Source organism: Protopterus annectens, chromosome 6.part0, assembly GCF_019279795.1.
Source record: "Protopterus annectens isolate FY-2018-M chromosome 6.part0, PAN1.0, whole genome shotgun sequence".
NCBI lineage: Eukaryota > Metazoa > Chordata > Ceratodontiformes > Protopteridae > Protopterus > Protopterus annectens.
In genome coordinates, this window is record NC_056737.1 from 440,330,891 (window position 1) to 440,349,963 (window position 19,073).

Here is a 19,073-nt window from a genome sequence, read left to right on the forward strand (position 1 = left end):
GATGGATCAGTAATAATAATGTAGTTGATTTACTAGTAAAAGCAGAAAATAAGTAATTGTTCTTCAATCATTATTCTTGTGTACATGGGACACAAACTAGAGTTGATAGGATTTATGCCTTTAGAGATTTACTTAATAAAGTGAATTATTTTACAACTATTCCTTGTCCTTTATCTAATAATAATGTACTAAGTATTACTTATTAATGGATACAAGAACATTTCAGATTATTTATAAATCCCAGTATATAAGATGAAATTAAAAGAATTTAAGAGTTACCTTAAGGAACAAATCAAACATTTTTTTTTATCTTTGAATGATAATGGTCAATTTAGTAAAGTCATTCTATGTGACTCCTAAAAATGCATATTAAAGATAGAATGGGAAGATGGGCTAATAATGAAATGAAAGAGTGGGATAAAGAGTTGTTAGAAATCCAAGATGAAATATACAAAGTGTTATATGAACAAAAAACAAAGAAATTAGATAATACTCAAGCAATTAAAAAATAATGACAAAATATCAAACAATGTTAATGCACAACGTGGAGACAGCTTTATGAAAAAATTTAATTGCACAGTTATGCAATGACTTCAAAAAATCTACCTAGATTAGCTAATAGAAATAAGATGTTAAGCAAAAGCACATAAATCAATAATATCAGAAATCCTTACACTGTTTACTTCATCCATCGAAGAAATACTTAATATTTAAAAAAAATCCATGAGGACCCTAATAAAGATAAAGATAAAAATAATAATCCTGGTGATTACAAAATTGACAATTATTTAAAGAAAAATGTTATTAATAAACTTAATGACCAACAAATATCTATGTTGAATAAGAATATTACCCTGAGAGAAGTTAAAGAAGATTTTAAATGATGGAAAAGTGGTGAAGCTCCAGGGTTAGATGGTTTAAGTATGGAATTATATAGCTTGCTTCTGTTAAATATTTTAGAATTACTGAGTGATGTTTTCAGGATAATTCAGATATTTGCATATATGAAATCAATTCTTAAAGCAGTTAAGAAATATGCTTTTAAAACCCCATTAAAATCAAAATGGAAATATGTATGCTTTCCCACTGCACACACCTCCACATTTAAGGAAACTCAGAACAATGTTGAAATTAATTTAATAAGAAGGACTGGATTGGTATTATGGTGTGATTGCTTTGAAAAATGAAAAGCTAATCCCCAGAATATTTAATGAAAGAATGTAAGTTGGAAGAATCTGCTAAGCAGTTAATATTATCTATCAGTAATAAATTAAATTAATTAGTGGATAATATGAGTAAAGAGGAACAGAATATTATCCCCTCATTATATGAATATATGAATGCTATTATTGAAGGTAGATTGACCTACAAAGGAAACTTGTCCAACTTATATAAGTTTGATTTTGATGCAAAATTCTGGAACTTTTTTGATAGTAGTGGATTGAGTGACTTGATAGACGACAAGTATAAAACTTTGTTAGTTATGTCAATTAGTCAAACTTCTTCAAGTTTACACTGAAAATATTTTATGTAGAAATATATACATAGAATGTTTACTACTCCCTATAAAATCTCTAAGTTTAGTAAAATGACTTTTTCAGTTTGTTGGAGATGTAGTAAAGATGTAAATGCTGATTGTATACACGTTTATGGATTATAAAAAAAATAAAAATATGTTGGGAAGAGATAGGTATCTTTTTAAGGGGTATGGTCTGATAATTGTACTTTAACTAGATTAGTAATACTTATGAATGTTCCACTTCCGGTATCTGTAAAAGCCAAAGAGCAAACAATATTTTGGGCTCCCTTGGAAGTTGTTAGAAAATGTATTACAAACAAAATTGGAAATAAAACTCAATTCCTACATTCAAAGATTTTTTAAATTTAACAGCAATACTATGTAAAACTGAAAAAGAAGTAGTGATGATTGGAGGTACTGCTAGAAAAGCTAGCTGGAATTTTGTAAATAATTATATGCCATTTGTGAATATCATACTGATTTATACAAGAAGCTTCTGTTACAAATGGATTAGAACTGTAAGTCCTGTGTATATCAATCTGATTTGTATAGCTATTTGTGTTGAAAATATATTTGTAAAGTGCTTGTGCTTCAAATGTATCCACAGTGGTCTACTGGAGGGAACAGAATTGTGCATGCACTATTGTAATTGTTTAAATGTATATGTTTTAACAGAGGAAACTGGAAGGTTAACCTCAGTCCAGAAAACTTTAAAATATATCTGAAATTAAATTACTTTACAGGCTAGGCCATAAAGATGCTATCTCACAGGTTTCAATGCAGCCAGAGACACAAAGTCTGTACTAGGAAGCTTTCTGTATTGTCTTTGGGGTGAACTAATTGCTACTCTGGAAGCATGGAGGTATGAAATTGTTTTATAACTTCCAGCATCTGCCACATATCTGAGCAAAGCCATTGTGTCTGTATTTTTACAGGTAGGTGCTAAATCCTGCTAGTTTCCAGCAATAGTGGTTTGCATGAGAACCTAGAAGTCAGATGACCAGAAGTGGTATAATTCTGAAAGCTATCCCAGAAGTAATATATTAGATATTATTTAGAGAAGTCTCTTAATGAGACAGAACATTCCGTATTCTGTCTTTGGCCTGACAACAAGAAGGACCATTCAGCACATCATCTGGCTTGCTCTATTAAGTAAGTAGGGAATAATGATTCTCTTAGAGTCAGTTAGGAATATAGTGAAGATTAGTTTAGATATTGTTTTTGTCTGAGCGTGTCCTTCAATGTTATTTTAAGTATTTCCTGTGATTTTAACTCTGATGTCACTGTGAATATATGTTTAGTATTTTCTTGTTCTTTTATTATTTATTATTATATATATTTATACCTTTCAGTGTGGCTAATCTTTGTAGAGATATTTAAGTTTTGAGAGTATTTTCATATTTATCTGGTGACACTGTATGGGCCACTCCTAATAGCCCTGCTCTTAGTCAAACTACCATTTGTATTAGTTGTCACAAAAGGAAATATTGCCAACCTAGTTATCTGGAATTTTGTAAATAATTATATGTCATTTGTGAATATTAATATGATTTATATAGAAGTGTGAGAGCAGGAGATATTGCCAGCCCAGCTATCTAGAATGTTATAAGTGGTTGTGTGTCATTTGTGATATCAACATGATTCAAATGCCTTTGTTACAAATGCATTAGAACTGTATGTCATATTGTAGAGACATGTGTTCTAAAGAGATATTTATATACACTATTGTAACTGCTTAACAGGGGGAGACTGAAACACAGGAGATTGACTTGCAAAACTTCAGAAGAATGGTTGAGGTTAAGTTACTTTATAGCTGGGCCATAAACAAAATAAGTTATCTCTCAGTTTCAGTGCAGTAACAGACAGAATGTCTAGAGCTAGAAGTTTTTGTGTTGTCTTTACATGTGGAGGAATGTAAATTATTTTATAACTTCACCGTTTGCCAAAAGATCTAAGGGCTATGTATTTTTCACAGGGACATGCTAAATGCTGCCCCTTTCTAGCAATGGTGGTTTTCTCCTGGGAAAGTCAGGTGAAAAAAGTGATGCCATGCTGCAAGTATCCCAGCAGCAATATTTGAGATATTAATTTAAGAACTCCTTGAGAGAGAGAGAGAGAGACAGTGCATTTTGTATTTTGTCTTTGACCTGGCAGCATCAGCTGGGAGACCCCACTCACCACATCTGTCTTGCCTGGCTGGGTAAGTAAGTTAACTAGGCACAGTAATTTATTTTAAATTCAGTAAGGAATATAGTAAAGATTAGTTTAGATTTTTTTGTATTTATTTGAGACTGTCCTGCAATGTTGTTTTAAATATTTCCTGTGATTTTGAACTCTCAATGCGCTGTGAATATATATTTAGTATTGTCTTGTTCTTTTATTATTTATTATTAAATATATTTAAACCTTTGAATTGTGGCTGGTCTGTCTAGAGCTATTTAAGCTCTTAGAGTACTTGCATATCTATTTAGTGACACTGTGCAGGCCACTCCTAAAAGCCTTGCTTTTGGTCAAACTACCATTTGGATTAATAGTAACATTACACAGTAAGATTGGATGGGTCTATATTAGAACATTGAATATTTAACAGTTTGAATCACTAAATGTCAACCTTTAGTGATAGAACTGTTAAAACATTGACTATTCAGAAAAAAACATAAAAATAACAACAAAAAAAAAATAAATGGTGTAGGCAGGGGGGCAAGCCCCCTGCACACCCCACAGCCCCGCTACTTAAATATACCAACTCCAAGACCGCACTACATTGAAGTAAATGGAAATCTCATAAACGAAAAGCAAAACGGCTTACAGGTAAAACCCAGTATATAAAAAGAAAAGTATATGAGAGAAAACACTATACTGGGTACCACACAATAACGTCTTTATTTAAACAAAGTAAAAAGGAGAGGTGAGCGCTTTCGCAACCTTCGTTGCTTCATCAGACAAAGAATTAACTGTTCAACTGCTTGTTTTATATCACTCTCAGTCAAAAACATTTTTTCCAATTAGTGACATCATACAACTTTTGAAAATTTAAAGGCATATATGACAAAAATATTGTAAAATACGCATATGAATATAAAATATATATACAAAAATGTAAAGTATGTTCATATTTATGCATATCTAATTTAAAACAGTTAAATAATCTCATTAAAAATGCATATATATAAAAAATGCATATAAATAAAATGCATAGTATATTCATATTTATGCATATCTAATTTAAAACAATTAAATAGTCTCATAAAAATGCATATATATAATATATATATAAAGAATGCATAATACAAAATATATAATAAAAGAAATATATGTATATATATATTTTTATTTTATGCAAAAAATTAATTGTGTTGAAGGCGTCTAGCTTTAAGAAATGGAACCAGTGATGTTCAACCATTTAAGCCTGGATATCTATCAGCATTGAGCTTGATAATCCATCTTTGTTCTCGGCTCTCTGTAAAATTTTCTATATCTCCTCCCCTCACATTTCTATGTATATGTTGTAAAACAAAGAACTTGAAAGAGTGTGAAGGGTCAGTGTTTAAAACATGTTGAGCAAGCGCACTAGTAGTTTTGTTATTTCTGATGTCTCTTATGTGTTCCAATATTCTATCCTTTAAGTTTCTATTTGTTTTCCTATATAGAAGGCATGACATATTTGGCAGAAACAAAAATAAATAACATCTGTGGTTTTACAGTCTGCATATGAATGAGAGTATAGTGTAAAATTTCTAACAGGATGAATATATGGTGTAGTGCTATGAATATGTGTACAAGCAGTACAAGACCTACAAGGAAAAGTACCTTTGCGTCTGGAATTATAGGTAGTTTTTGACGTCTTTATTACACAATTGTTGTTTTAATGTTAGATTATTTCTGAAACTGAAACTAGGTGCATTACCAATGAAAGAATGTAAACAAGGAATCTCATGTAAAATGTGCCAATGTTGTTTAATAATATTAGTATACTGATTAACATTACTAGCATACTTAAAAACCGCTCTAATGCTATTATTTTGTGTATTATTTCTCAAATTACTGCTATCTGACGTAATAGAATTAGAAGATTGAAAGTACGCTTTACATTTAGAGTCCCTGAGTGTCCAAGCATCAGAAATAGTTCTATCTATTTCATCCATGTGATATCCTCTTCTTAAAAAATCAGTTTTCAATTTATTCAAAGCTAGTACTGCATCATTATCATTGTTGTGTAATCTTAATGTTCTGTATACCTGCCCCTTGAGCACATTTCTTGGAATGTGTCTAGGATGCATACTGGTTTTGTGCAGGTATGTATTTTTCTTCGTGGGTTTGTGAAAAATTTTGCTGATAAAACCTGTCAACTCTGATTTGATTATATGTACATCTAAGAAATCAATCTCAGATGTAGAAAATTTGTATGTGAATCTCAGAAAATCAGTAGTTGTATGCAAATAGTTAATAAATAATATAAGCTCAGATATATTGCCTTTCCATAATAAAAACATCATCCACAAAACGTGTATACCATAAAAGCTGACTAATAAATGGATTCTTATCAGAAAAGACATGTGTTTGTTCCCAGAATGTGAGAGATAGATTAGCATAACTATTTGCACATGGTGTGCCCATGGCAACGCCGATCTGTTGCAGAAAGAATTGTTCTTCAAAATATACAACATTATTTTCCAGAATAATCTCTAACAAACTGCATATAAGTTGTACTTTTTCATTGGTGAAGCAATTATTTCTTGTAAGAAAATTTCTAATCATATTAATGCCCCATGTATTCGGGATACTTATAAACAATGACTCTATATCCATAGTAACAAGAGCAAAGTCATTAATATCTGATAAACTTTCAATTCTAGTATGTAATTTCTCTAGAAACATTTTGGTGTCTCTTAAAATATTTTCACATTTGTCTAAGAGCACATGCAGTGTACTTTCAACATAAATAGACAGTGGTTCTGTACATCAACCAGTGCCTGAGACTATGGGACGCATTGGTGGCAGACTTCTGTCTTTATGAACCTTTGGTAAACCATAAATCTTGGGAATAGTTGGATTCAAGACATTAAAGTATTTAAACAGTGGTTCATCTATTAAATCAGTAATTAATAAGTCAAAAATCAAAAAGACACTTTATCAATGATGGCATTCACTGTAACTTTTGAGATTCCTCTGTATGTATCATTATTAAGCAGTAACTTATACATTTGTTGTACATACAATTGCTTATCTAAAATAACAATACCTCCACCTTTATCTGCCTGTTTAATAACGACAGAATTCAAGTTCTTTAGTTCATTCAGTGCTCTATATTCACTTGTATTTAGATTTCCATAGTAATAGTCACTCAAATTATCATCATATATCTGCCTAAAAGATGTTTCACATATATCAAGGAATCTTTGTATACTTGGGGGAGTATAAGGAATGAAAGTGCTAGGCTGTTTAAACACATTCATATTATTTGTAACATTGTTTGGGAACAAAACTTTTAGAGACAAATTCCTGCCTAATAATTTAAGGTCTTTAATCATTTCTGTAAGATTAGCCTTTCTAGCAGGTATACATGAAAGGCCCTTATTTAAAACATTCAACTGTTCTGGTGTTAAAATAATAGAGGAAAGGTTCAAAATCAAACCTGTAGTTAAGTCCGTCTCCTCTTCGGAGAATGTACTGCTCCTTCCAGTGAACCCAGTTGCAGTGACTGTCCTTTGTGTACGTATTGTTTCATTCAATTCTTGTAAGGTAGTGGTACTCTCAAAGTGAAGTTGCCTTGTTTGCTGGCATCTAAAAAAATACTTTCTGTGTTTTCAGTCACTTGTATGTTTGAAGTTCCTTCCTTTCTTAGAGTCGATGAAGTATGACTTGTAGATGGTAAAACTGCATATGTTTTCTTTGGAATAGCTCCTAATATACTGTTTTTATCTTTTAAATTACTGTTTTGTTGGTCAGAGGACTCAGAAACAGGGAGAGTTAAACTGGTGTTCTTCTCCTCTTGCATACAAGCTGTTTCAGTTGTCAGAGAACAGGGAGTGCCTTGTGTAACTGCAGCATAGGTGGAATCTGAATTTAAAGGTGTAGTATGCACATTCCTTGCCTTGTCAGAAACAGTTTGATGTCTAAAGTTATTTTCTTTGGGCCATGAGAAGACATTATTTAAAGCAAAATCTTTTTTGTCTCTGTTAAGTTTTGATAGTTTAATATTTTGCAGCTTCCTTTCATATGACATGATGTTATCCTGAAGTTCATTCATTTTTAGAAAAACTGTATCTTGTACAAAGTTCTTATTAATAATTGATTCTGTGGCAATGATTTCAGCTTTAAGTTAATTCTCAATGGGTAGAAAAAAGTCAATTAAGAAATCCACATATTTTGTACTGAATTGTAAATTCAATTCTTGCCATTTTCTCAAAAGAATAGGAAAAGACTCACCATATGTAGGCATATTCAGTATTCTTAGACCACGTGGAATAATTTTGGAGTCTAGTGATGCTTGCAGATGTAACCGTTGCCATTGGAGTCTTTTGTCTTTGTACATCAGATTCTAAAGTTTTTTATATTGGTTAAAGAATTCTGATAAATCTTGGTTGTTTCTATTATCTTGTATATTTTCACTGAAAGACGCTGTAAGTAGTGGATTATTTGGAATATCCAGTATTCTAAGAAATCTTTGATGGTGACCATCATTGGATGAGTTGGTATCTAAGTTCTCCATAGACGCGTGTGTCCTTTTGCCGAATAAAAATAAACTAATAAACGAAAAGCAAAACGGTTTACAGGTAAAACCCAGTATATAAAAAGAAAAGTATATGAGAGAAAACACTATACTGGGTACCACACAATAACGTCTTTATTTAAACAAAGTAAAAAGGAGAGGTGAGCCCTCAGAACTTGCTTCATCAGACAAAGAATTAACTGTTCAACTGCTTGTTTTATATCACTCTCAGTCAAAAAAATTTTTTCCAATTAGTGACATCATACAACTTTTGAAAATTTAAAGGCATATATGACAAAAATATTGTAAAATACGCATATGAATATAAAATATATATACAAAAATGTAAAGTATGTTCATATTTATGCATATCTAATTTAAAACAGTTAAATAATCTCATTAAAAATGCATATATATAAAAAAATGCATATAAATAAAAATGCATTGTATATTCATATTTATGCATATCTAATTTAAAACAATTAAATAGTCTCATAAAAATGCATACATATAATATATATATATAAAGAATGCATAATACAAAATATGTAATAAAAGAAATATATGTATATATATATTTTTATTTTATGCAAAAAATTAATTGTGTTGAAGGCGTCTAGCTTTAAGAAATGGAACCAGTGATGTACAACCATTTAAGCCTGGATATCTATCAGCATTGAGCTTGATAATCCATTTTTGTTCTCGGCTCTCTGTAAAATTTTCTCCTTGATTACTGGGCCAGTGCTGGGGTGTCACATATTAATTGGTGGGCAGTGGTGGGATATCCACATCACATATTAATTGATTGGCAGTGATGGAATATCCACATATTAGGATTCAGTGGCATGGATACTGAATTCCTGTGGCCTGTAAACAGTGGTCACTAAAGAAGGTGTTTGTACTCTCAGTCAGCCACACAGTGAGCATTCAGAGTTTCACATCACAATGGTTTTATTTTTTTGTTAGCTTAGTTAGTCAGGTAGAGCAGGCAAGGATGTCAGGAAAGGAGTATGGCAAACTGACAAGGAGCCATTTGGCTGAGATGTGCAAGGCAAAGGACTGATGCATGCCTACCTGACCAAAGCAGAGATGACTGCAGCCTAGTCACAGCTGCATCACAGACCAGCAACCAGGAGGACAATCAGACTAGCTTTGGGGAGGTACAACTCTCAGAAAATGGACAGCAGAGGGCTTAAAGGTCCATCTGGAGCTAAAGAGTCTTGAACTGGAGGACAAACATTTGGAAATAGAAGCAGGAGAGAAACTGCATCATCTGGAAGCTGGGGAGAATGAGAGGCAGAGGCAACATGAGAAGGAGATGCTGACTCTTCACCAGGGTCATGAAGGTAATGGGGAAGGGAATAACTGGACCCCAGAAGCAACAAAGGTCAGTAAATGTTTTCTGCAATTTACAGAGGTGGATAATTTTGATAGTTTCATTCATGTGTTTGAAAGGGCATGTAAACAGTATAATGTTGACCAAGGGCTCTGGGTATGGTTCCTGACCTCCTTACTCAATGGTAAAGCTGGAACTGCTATTTCTAAATTGTCTGATACTGATTGCTTAAATTATAATACTGTTAAAAATTGTCTGTTAGAGAGTTTTAAGCTAACACCTGAAGCTTATAGGAAAAAGTTTCATGAGCATAAACGCAAGGCAGATGAAAGTGTGTGTAAATATATTACTGAACTAAGCACTAATTTGCAGGTGGGTGAGTGAGTGCCAGGTCACCACTTTTGAAAGGCTGGCAGAACTTTTGGTGAGGGAACAAGCCCTTGGCACTTTGCCTGAGGACATAAGAATCTGGTTGGTGGATAAGCAATGCAATACTGCAGATGAGTTGGGGAAAAAGTGAGACCTATACCTAACAAGCAAGGCATCATTGCACAGGAAAGGGATACCCAGTGCTGCTCGTGGGTCCAAGGGAATTCATGGTGGGGCAGCCTAGGCTGCTCTAGCAGAGAAAGCCACTAGTCCAGGTAGATGTACAGGATCAAGGGTTAAATGTTTTAAATGCAACCAGTGGGGCCATGTAGCATATAGATGTCCACAGAGGCAAGATGGGGAACAAAAGGTGGCAGAGACAGTAAGTGGGAATGACAGAATGCCAGCAGTAAGTTGTCATGAGACAACAAGGTACCAAACTACCACTTGAGGTTATATCCTATCTTAGTAAATGGGAAACAGGCCACTGCTAAGAGAGACACAACCTCTGACCTCACCATTGTGGAAGCCTGCAATGGTTAAAGAGGAGCACTACTTGCCGGGGCAGTTTACTCCAGTCAGAGCTTTAGGAAGGACCCCATTCCAAATACCTTTTTCTAAAGTTCACCTTGACTGGGAGGGTGGAAAAGGAAACCAGCAAGTAGGTGTGTTTGAGGATATCCCTGCTGATGTCCTGATAGGGAATGATATGGATAATGCAAAACCTTATGTGCATGCTGTGACATGCAGTCAGGCTTTGAGACAAGCATGTGGGTCTGGTAGTCCTGGGAGAGACTCAGACAGACCACAGACTTGAAGCTAGGACTGGTGTGGTGGTTACTTCAGAGAGGGAGCTACCCTGTAGCACTGAGACTGAAGGTGAGCCACAGCTGCTTACGGGTACTGATGTTCTCTTGGACAGAATGACTGCAAGGGCAGAGGTGAGTAGTAGTACCCAGGCTGGCAGTGAGGCACCGGTGTCACAGAATACCAGACTTTCTGTAGAAGGGAAGCTGGGAAGGGTTAAAAAGAGAGAGAGTTGAGACAGGATCTGCTCTCAGAAACTACATTACAAGGCCTGAAGGAGGTAGCTAGTGAGGCACCTGATTTTCAGGGGAAGGGGGAATCTGTATACTGGGACAAAGGGTTATTGTACAGAGAGTGGAACCCTGAGGGAGGGCTAGAGGGTGAGACAATACAACAGTTAGTAGTACCCAGAACCTACCATCTAGCACTTCTAGCCATAGACCATGACATTCCCTTTGCAGGTCATATGGACATAAGACATACAAAGAGATGTATTATGCAGATACTTTTATTGGCCTGGGATTTTCAGAGATGTAACAGGGTACTGCAGGACCTGTGAGCAGTGCCAAAAGGTAGAAAAGGCAGGAGACAATGTGAAATCTCCTTTGATGCCTTTGCCTATGATTGAGAAGCCATTTCAGAGGGTAGTTATGGATATTGTGCAGCCTCTGAGTACCCCAAGTTCCACAGGGGAAAAAGTATATCCTAGTGGTAGTAGATTATGCTACCAGATACCCTGAAGCAGTGGCTCTGTCCTCCATTGAGGCAGAAAAGGTGGCAAATGCTTTGTTACAGATTTTCAGCAGGGTAGGTTTCCCAAAAGAAATACTGACTGACAGAGGTGCCAATTTCCTGTCAGACCTGCTGGCTTGTCTGTGGATGTACTGTGGGGTAAAGCACCTGAAGACCACCCCCTACCATCCCCAGACTAATGGTCTTGTTGAGACATTATACTGTACACGCAAGACCATGCTACTGGCATTTGCAGACCAGGTCAAGAGGGAGTGCGACAAATATTTGCTCACCTGTTGTTTGCTTACAGAGAGGTGCCCCAAGAATCCACAGGTTTTTCACCCTTTGAGTTGCTGTATGGGCATGGGGTGAAGAGACCTCTTGCTTTGATTCAAGATGAGTAGGAGGGTGAGTGTGAATCCCACAAGTAGTTTGCTGTGGCATATTTCCTAAACCTCAGGATAAAGCTCAGGGAGCTCATGAGCTTGGCCCAAAATAACCTAGCAGAAGCCCAACACCAGAAAAAGGTCTGGTATGACAGGAATGAGTGAGCTAGAGATTATGCTGTAGGGCAGCAGGTAATGGTTTCCATTCTGTCAGACACAACAAGCAGCTTGAGAGGGACCCTTCAAAGTGGTAAGGAAGGTCAGTGATGTTAACTACATAGTAGAACTGCAAGACATGAGGCAGAGGCACAAGCTATATCACGTTAACATGATGAAACATTACCATTATAGGGATGCTCTGGTGCTAAGTATTTGCAGTACAAGGCAGGAGGAGTCTGAGGGGGATCTATGGCTACAGGGAGCCAACCAGCCAAATCCCAAATTACTATGATGGAGCCTAGGACTACAGGCATATGATAGGATAGTACAGTACTTTACTGGGGTCAGCAATGCCAAGGCAGCTGGAATCTCAAGACAGGGAATGGGGTAAGGTATTCCCAGATAGGCAACCCTCTCAAGCAGTGTTTCTCAAGGGTCACTTGAAAAGTTATTATGGGTTTTCTGGGGGAGGGGTGTCACAAATGGAAATATTGCCAGCCTAGCTATCCTGAATTTTATAAATAATTATATATCATTTGTGAATATTGATATGATTTATATAGAAGTGTGACAGAAGGAGATACTGCAAGCCCATCTATCTGGAATTATGTAAGTGGTTGTGTGTCAATTGTGAATATCAACATGATTCACATGCCTGTGTTACAGATGTATTAGAACTGTATGTCATATTGTATAGACATGTGCTGAAGAGATATTTTTATGCACTATTGTAACTGTTTAACAGGGGAGACTAAAACAGAGGAGATTGACTTGCAAACCTTCAGAAGAGTGGTTGAGGTTAAGTTACTTTATAGCTGGGCCATAAACAAAAGATATCTCTCAATTTCAGTGCAGTAACAGACACAATGCCTAGAACTAGATTTTTGTATTGTCTTTACATGTGGAGGAATGTAAATTATTTTACGACTTCCACAATTTGCCAAAAAAATATAAGAGCTATGTATTTTTCACAGGGAGATGCTAAACATTTGCACTTTCTAGCAATGGTGGTTTTCACCTGGGAAAGCCAGATGACAAAAAGTGATGTCATGCTGCAAGCATCCCAGCAACAATATCTGAGATATTAATTTAAGACCTGTCTGAGAGATAGAGAGAGAGAGAGAGACAGTGCATTTTGTATTTTGTTTATGACCTGTCAGCATCAGCTGGGAGAACCCACTCACCAAATCTGTCTTGCCTGGCTCTGTAAGTAAGTTAACAAGGGTACAGTAATTTCTTTTAGATTCAGTAAGGAATATAGTAAAGATTAGTTTAGATGTTTTCTGTATTAATTTGAGACTGTCCTCCAATGTGTTTTTAAATATTTCCTGTGATTTTGAACTTTGAAGTCACTGTGAATACATTTTTAGGATTGTCTTGTTCTTTTATTATTTATTATTAAATATATTTAAACTTTTCAATTGTAGCTGGTCTGTCTAGAGATATTTAAGCTCTTGGAGTACTTGCATATCTATTTGGTGGCACTGTGCAGGCCACTCCTAAAAGCCTTGCTCTTGGTCAAACTACCATTTGGATTAATAGTAAGATTGGACACCCTTTGCTAAGGATACGAATATGTATATGTATGGTTTGGTATTCGTATCTGGTATGTTGGTGTTAAACATTGAGTATTGTACAATTACAATGTTGAACTTGTATTATCTACAAGCATATTATTTCAATTTATTATAATCTATAATATAGCTGAGAATGAGGCCACTATACTCTTTTTGCCTTATTTTGTAATATATTATATGATCAGTACTTGGTTCATTATTATTCAGTTCTTTTGAACTTGTGGTTATCACCCTTTAAAATATATATATACTAGTGGTATATATTTTCTGCTTTTTTACACTATGATATGCATTCACAAATAGTGACTATGGTATTGGTCTATTACCTTGTAATATGTATGTCATATAATGGCTTACTTCCAGAGCTTTGATTTTTATCTTTAAAATATGACTTAATATCTACACCTCTGGCATTTTATGTCACTGGTCATATGCTTTAATCAAGAATGGAACATGCACTTTGTTACTCCAGCCACTGGGTGGTGCTGTAATATTGCTTCCAGGTAATCAGAGACTAGTATAAATGCAGGCTGCTTCATTTCATTCAAAAAAACTTTATTGTATTCATTGATAAAGGCTGAATAGCCGAAACCGGTCTGGATTTGAAGGAATTATAAATAAATAATCATTATTTCTTCATTACTGCATGTTCACTATCGTTTTTTGCTGGTTGTTGGTGGTTTACATTGGGGGTAGTACAAACTACCTTATTGTCTGGGCAGAAGGGGACATAGCTAGTAAACCTGTCCCAGCCTTTCCCAGGTGTGTGTGTGTGTGTGTGTGTGTGTGTGTGTGTGTGTGTGTGTGTGTGTGTCTGTTTGTGTATAAATCAAATATCAAAGTGTGTGTGTGTGTGTGTGGCAGCTACTTGGGCAGGGACATGAAGCACTGGTTGGACAAGGAGGGTGCTGGAGGTCTTGGCTTGGCCACTCAGCTGAGATCTCAACTCTATAGGTGTGCCAGTGTGGAGCCTTACTGGGCTCTGGAGAAAGAGGGAGAAACCAGCCCCAGACTGACTGTGGTCTCTGTGTGCTCTTAAGGGAAATTGCACCTTACTTTATGTGTACTTATCATCCTCCCAGCGTGTACATTCCCCACTGTTGCCAGTGGTGAGGACTGAGGCTCCTTGATTACTGGGCCAGTGCCGGGGTGTTACATTAGTATTAATATTACACAGTAAAATTGGGCACAATTTGTTAAGGGCCTTAAGTAGCTGGCAAGGGGTTCTGGTGGCAGTGATAACTATCTTATAGTCTGGGCAAAAGTTGGCATAGCTAGTAAACCTGTGCCAGCCCTCCCTAGGTGTGTGTGTGTGTGTGTGTGTGTGTGTGTGTGTGTGTGTGTGTGTGTGTGTGTGTGTGTGTGTGTGTGTGTGTGTGTGTGTGTGTGTGTGTGTGTGTGTGTGCAAATCAAATCTACACACAGGCAGAGTCCCATTAAGAAGATCTTGATTACATGAAGTAAGATATGTATTTTATTTTATTGCATTGCATTCATTTATTTTTTGTTAATCAGGTTAGACTTAGTGGACAGAACCCATTTACATACAGGACCTGTGGAAGAAACCTCCACATTAACCAATAATGACACAAAGAGAAGCATGAATGACTGGATAATAACACAAAAACATGAGGGGAAAAATCAGGTGAGCAAACACAGTCTAGCTTAGATGATTATTTAATATCAGTAATGAAAGCCTGAGCATTAGCATTAAATAATACACATAAAGAAATACATTTTGCATATACAAAACAGTAAAATATAATAAGGAAGTTGTGCAAAAGTTAAAATACCTCATACAAGAAATTGTTATACCACTGAAGTTTGGAGTGCAGCCTTTGAAAGTACAATACAGAAACTTTTCTAACACCAAGAAATGTAAAAAAACAGCAGCTGCAATAACATGTAAGACAATCTCATAAGTACGCTATAAGTACTTAACATACGGTATACCAGTAGGTGCTTTTGTAAGTTGATGAGGTGTTGCTTAGAGGGCTAGAAAACTACGGCAGAGACTGACTGCAGAGGTGTTGAGAGTTATTAGTACTACATAGTATTACATTCTTGACAAGAACTTTTAATAAGATAAAGATTTTTGAACTGATTGTTTTAGGATCACTCTTACTATACTTCTCCATTTTGATGAATCATGCTGGAAGTAACTTTAGAGGCCATATTTGTTAAAAATTAAACAACCAGTTCATGTACTCATTTTTCATTTATTTTTCTCAGTTTTGTGAATAACAATTTTTGAAAGGACCACTAATGCTGCATTCTACATATTACTTTTTGTTATTGTAGAAAACAATCTAAAGGTGTAAAGTGACAAATATTATGTCCCCATTTTGAATGAGGCAAACCTTATCCTGCCTATAGGTATCAGTTATAATTTAAATTTTCTTAGCTAATGTGAATGTTATATCAAAAAGTGTATGACCTCCTGTTTCTAGGTGGACAAGAAGTATTTAATTGGATATGCTTGAAAATTTGAAGGAACAACATGGTATAATTATTTTTTAACCAACACTTAGGCTTCCCCTAATCTAATATTTCTTGCTTTTTTCCACATTTTACTGAACCACTCGGTTGTTGTGCTAAAGCCGACCTTGTCTATAATGCTGTCGATATTTTTATTCTAGCTCCAGTGCTGGTGCTGAGAGGCTACAAATGTCAGTCTATAAAGAAAAAAGGATGAAAGTCATGCTCTAAGAAGCTCATATGGTTTTGTCTGTTATATATAATGTTAACATGCAGAAAAGTAAAGGTGACTGAAACCACCCTGGCATTACTAAGCAGGAACATAGTGAGGAAGTGTAAATGTGTGCCATGTGCTTACATACATATCCTAGCCACAATTTGATGAAGTAAGGCTGTAAACTGTCAATGCCCTGACTGTCATAGTTAGGTAAATGCTTAAGGACTGGCTGCCTAATTTGCCATGATTTTTATGAAGTAGAGGTGTGGGCAAAATGTTTCAGACAAATTATTATTTTGATCTGCTGCAGGACTTCTAATGTAAAGGATCTAGTTCTGGGACTGCTGTCAATTCTTTGCAGAAACATATTTGATAGGTTCATAGATTCATAGGTAGGTACTAGGCTATCTGCCCAAAGGCATTTATAAGCTAGACGGAATGTGTTGGCTTTCGCCGCCCCCTTAGATTAGTTCCCTGTGCCTCTGTCCTGCAGAGCCACTGAAGTGATCCCTGGGGTAAACTTTCTGTTTCCCATCCACTCATCAAGGTTTCTCTTGAAGAGTGTTAGTGAGGAGCTCTGCTTAATGTAGATTGGAATCTTGTTCCAGAGCATGGGAAGTCTCTGGGACAGGAATCTATCTCTCCAGCGCATCCTATTTATTGTTGTGGTGAGGTTTAGATCCCTAGAGTGTGTGGCTTGAGGGGATATGGTTTTCTTTAGGTGGAGCATGTCCATCAATTCTGGGTTGGACATGGCCTTGTATGTCAGGCAGAGATCACCTTTGAGTAGGCGATATGCAACCGAGTACAGCTGGAGTTTCTTCATTCGAGATGCATAGGGCATCTGTTTGAGGCCAGTGATCCTCTTAGTGAGGTACTTCTGTGGTCTTTCCAGCTGCTGCAGGTGTCTTGTAAGGTGCATCCCAAATGGGGTGTTGCACTCTATGATGGTTCTGATGAGTGATGCATAGAGGGGCACAATGACCTCTTTGATCTGGATGCAAACTCTTTTGGTATTAGGTGGGCCACATAGAAGGATTTTCTAACCACTCTGGCAATATAATTATCAAAGGAGAGATTACTATCTACTTGGGTCCCCAGATCCCTTATTATGTCTTCCGTGTTTAGGGGGCTACCCCCTATGTGGTAGTTTGTGGGTACTTTGTTTTTTCCAAAGGGGATGACTATGCACTTTTTGGCATTTAGCTTGAGGCCATGGTTTTGAAACCAGGCATCTGTCTCAGTGAGACCCTTGTGGAAGATGTCTGTGTCAGCCGGAGAGTCAATTATAGTCCCTAGTTTGCAGTCATCTGAGAACTTGGTCAGCCATAGTCCTCCTGTGCTTGCCTGTACCTCTGAGAAGTATATGCCAAACAGGAGTGGCCCTAGGACTGAGCCCTGGAAATGCCACTTGTAACCAGTTTAGAGTCAGACCTAGCTCCCACAACTCTTACCATGCCAGTTGGCAACCCATCTCGTGATGTAGGGGTTTATGTTCAGGCTGGTAGCTTGTCTATAATACCAGAATGGGGAATGGTGTCGAAAGTCTTTGCGAGGTCTAGGTAGGCTGTGTTGACCACCTTTCCCTCTTCTATAGCCTTTGTAACTGTCTCAAAGAAGTCCACCAGGTTTAAAAAGCATGATCTGCCCTTAACAAAGCTGAACTGGGTAGGGTCCAGTGTTTGGTGGTTCCCACTGTCTTTGTTAATGAGATCCATGATGATGCGCTCCATAGCATTGCAGACCAAGTTAGTCAGGCTTATAGGGTGATAGTTCCTGTGGTCTGTTGTGGCTCCACCATTGTGGAGCAGAATAACCGTTGCTGTGTGCCACTCTATGGACACATAGCCTCTGGAGAGGCTGAGTTTGAACAGTGTGTTTAGGTGAGGGGTTAGTTCATCTTTGAGCTCGTATAGGACGTAGCCTGGGACACCGCCTGGTCCCATTGATGCTGTGTTTTTGGCTTTGGAGGGGGCTGTTTTAACCTGAGTGCATGTGATTTCAGGGGCACTACATTCTTCTGGTATGGTTATGGGCCTTTTTGGGGTGAAAGGGGGGTGAAGTTTGCACTGAACCTGTCTGCCAGGATGTTGGCAATATCGGTTGATTCAGTGTATTTTGTGCCATTCTGCACTAACTACGAGCAGATCTGAAAATTGCCACTTAGATTCTTGGCATAGCTAAAGAATGCCTTGTGGTTATCTTTGGAGTTCTTGGCAATTTTTCTTTTAAAGCTAGCCTTGGATGATGAGATTCTTTACTGAATTGCTGTTGATATGTGTGCTGCTATTAACTTTTAAATCTCCCACTCACTAAATTCACCTAATTCCTGATGCTTCTGGGTGTGGGATTATATACAGTTTATCTTTTCTGGGATATTTAGCTTTCTAGATTCTTATTTCATAGGATCATAGGAAGTTACTAGGTTATTGGCCCTGAGGCCCTTATAAACCTAGCCAAGAGTTTAGCTCATGTTTAGACAAATCAGCACTCAAAGCCCCTGTCCATCAGGGACACAAGTGGAATCACAGGAGTGTATTTTCTGTTTCCCATCCAGTTATCCAGGTTGCACTTAAAAAGGGATAATGAGTTGCTCTGATTGACATGAAGAGGGAGTATATTCCACAGATGGGGGAGTCTCTGGGACACAAATCTGTCCCACCAAAAAGTCCTATTGATGTCACAGACCAAGTTGAGGTCATGCATGTGGGTTACTTTTAGTGGAGCTTGACTTGCGGATATGCAGCAGTCCCATCAAGGCGGGGTCTGAGATTGCTTTGA